Raw genomic sequence first — 3,433 nt, forward strand, 5'->3', positions numbered from 1 at the left:
GATGCACATCTGGAGGCATTGTGTAACCTGTGGACTATCAGAGTGTTGATGAAACACAGAAACTGCATCGGGATGGAATACAACAGTCACCATGCGCTCTTTCCTCCATGGGAGTAATGTCTCAAACAGTCTACGCTTTGATCGTTTCCTGGAAGACCATTAGTAGTTTCCGATGCACATCTGGAGGCATTCTGTAATCTGTGGACTAACTGAGTGTTGACGAAACACAGAAATTGCATCGGGATTGAATACAAAAGTCACCATGCGCACTTTCCTCCACGGGAGTAATGTCTCTAACAATCTATGCTTTGATCGTTCCCTCGAAGACCAGTATTAGTTTCCGATGCACATCTGGAGGCATTCTGTAATCTGTGGACTATCAGAGTGTTGATGAAACACAGAAATTGCATCGGGATTGAATACAACAGTCACAATTCGCACTTTCCTCCACAGGAGTAATGTCCCAAACAGTCTACACTTTGATCGTTCCCTGGAAGACCAGTAGTAGTTTCCAATGCACATCTGGAGGCATTCTGTAAGCTGTGGACTATCAGAGTGTTGTTGAAACACAGAAATTGCATCGGGATTGAATACAACAGTAACCATGCGCACTTTCCTCCATGGGAGTAATATCTCAAACAGTCTACGGCTTGATCGTTCCCTGGAAGACCAGTAGAAGATTCCAATGCACATCTGGAGGCATTCTGTAATCTGTGGAGCTTCAAAGTGTTGATGAAACAGAGAAATTGGATCGGGATTGAATACAACAGTCACCATGCGCACTTCCCTCCATGGGAGTAATGTCTCAAACAGTCTACGCTTTGATCGTTCCCTGGAAGACCGATAGTAGTTTCCGATGCACATCTTTAGCCATTCTGTTATCTGTGGACTATCAGAGTGTTGATAAAAAACGGAAATTGAATCGGGATTGAATACAACAGTCACCATGCGCACTTTCCTCCATGGGAGTAATGTCTCAAAGAGTTTACGCTTTGATCGTTCCCTGGAAGACCAGTAGAAGTTTCCGATGCACATCTGGAGGCATTGTGTAATCTGTGGACTATCAGAGTGTTGATGAAACACAGAAACTGCATCGGGATGGAATACAACAGTCACCATGCGCACTTTCCTCCATGGGAGTAATGTCTCAAACAGTCTACGCTTTGATCGTTCCCTGGAAGGTCAGTAGTAGTTTCCGATGCATATCTGGAGGCATTCTGTAATCTGTTTACTATCAGAGTGTTGTTGAAACACAGAAATTGCATCGGGATTGAATACAACAGTCCCCATTCGCACATTCCTCCATGGAAGTAATGTCTCAAACAGTCTACGCTTTGATCGTTCACTGGAAGACCAGTAGTAGTTTCCGATGCACATCTGGAGGCATTCTGTAACCTGTTAACTATCAGAGTGTTGATGAAACACCGAAATTGCATCGGGATTGAATTCAACAGTCACCATGCGCACTTTCCTCCATGGGAGTAATGTCTCAAACAGTCTACGCTTTGACCGTTCCCTGGAAGACCAGTAGTAGCGTCCGATGCACATCTGGAGGCATTCTGTAGTCTGTGGACTAGCAGAGTGTTCTTGAAACACAGAAATTGCATCGCGATTTAATACAACAGTCACCACGCGCAATTTCCTCCATGGGAGTAATGACTCAAACAGTCTATTGTTTGATCGTTCCCAGGAAGACCAGTAGCAGTTTCCGATGCACATCTGGAGGCAATCTGTAATCTGTGGACTATCAGAGTGTTGATGAAACTCAGAAATTGCATCGGGATTGAATACAACAGTCACCATGCGCACTTTCCTTCGTGGGAGTAATGTCACAAACAGTCTACTCTTTGATCGTTCCCAGGAAGACCAGTAGTAGCTTCAGATGCACATCTGGAGGCATTATGTAATCTGTGCACTATCTGAGTGTTGATGAAACACAGAAATTGCATCGGGATTGAAAACAACAGTCACCATGCGCACTTTCCCCCATGGGAGTATTGTCTGAAACGTTCTACCCTTTGATCGTTTCCTGTTAGACCAGTAGTAGGTTCCGATGTGCATCTGGAGGCATCCTGTAAACTGTGGACTATCAGAGTGTTAATGAAACAAAGAAATTGCTTCGGGATTGAATACAACAGTCACCATGTGCACTTCGCTCCATGGGAGTAATGTCTCAAACAGTCTACGATTTGATCGTTCCCTGGAAGACCAGTAGTAGTTTCCGATGCACATCTTTAGTCATTCTGTTATCTGTGGACTATCAGAGTGTTGATAAAACACGGAAATTGAATCGGGATTGAATACAACAGTCACCATGCGCACTTTCCTCAATGGGAGTATAGTCTCAAAGAGTTTACGCTTTGATCGTTCCCTGGAAGACCAGTAGAAGTTTCCGATGGACAGCTGGAGGCATTGTGTAATCTGTGGACTATCAGAGTGTTGATGAAACACAGAAATTGCATCGCTATTGAATACAAAAGTCACCATGCGCACTTTCCTCCATGGGAGTAATGTCTCAAACAGTGTATGCTTTGATCGTCCCCTCGAAGTCTAGTATTAGTTTCCGATGCACATCTGGAGGCATTCTGTAATCTGTGGACTATCAGAGTGTTGATGAAACACAGAAATTGCATCGGGATTGAATACAACAGTCACCATTCGCACTTTCCTCCACAGGAGTAATGTCTCAAACAGTCTACGCTTTGATCGTTCCCTGGAAGACCAGTAGTAGTTTCCGATGCACATCTGGAGGCATTCTGTAATCTGTGGACTATCCGAGTGCTAATGAAACACAGAAATTGCATCGGGATTGAATACAACAGTCACCATTCGCACTTTCCTCCTTGGGAGTAATGTCTGAAAGAGGGTACCCTTTGTTCGGTCCCTGGAAGACCAGTAGTGCTTTCCGATGCACATCTCGAGGCGTTCTCTAATCTGTGGACTATCAGACTGTTGTTGAAACACAGAAATTGCATCGGGATTGAATACAACAGTCACCATGCGCACTTTCCTCAATGGGAGTAATGTCTCAAACTGTCTACGGTTTGATCGTTCCCTGGAAGACCAGTAGAAGATTCCGATGCACATCTCGAGGCATTCTGTAATCCGTGGACCTTCAAAGTGTTGATGAAACACAGAATTTGCATCGGGATTTAGTACATCAGTAACCATGCGCAATTTTCTCCATGGGAGTAGTGCCTCAAACAATCTTCGCTTTAATCGTTCCCTAGAAGACCAGTAGTAGTTTCCGATGCACATCTTTAGTCATTCTGTTATCTGTGGACTATCAGAGTGTTGATAAAACACGGAAATTGAATCGGGATTGAATACAACAGTCACCATGCGCACTTTCCTCAAGGGGAGTAATGTCTCAAAGAGTTTACGCTTTGATCGTTCCCTGGAAGACCAGTAGAAGTTTCCGATGCACATCTGG

This window comes from Schistocerca gregaria, unplaced genomic scaffold (genome assembly GCF_023897955.1).
Source record: "Schistocerca gregaria isolate iqSchGreg1 unplaced genomic scaffold, iqSchGreg1.2 ptg000066l, whole genome shotgun sequence".
NCBI classification, from domain to species: Eukaryota; Metazoa; Arthropoda; class Insecta; order Orthoptera; family Acrididae; genus Schistocerca; species Schistocerca gregaria.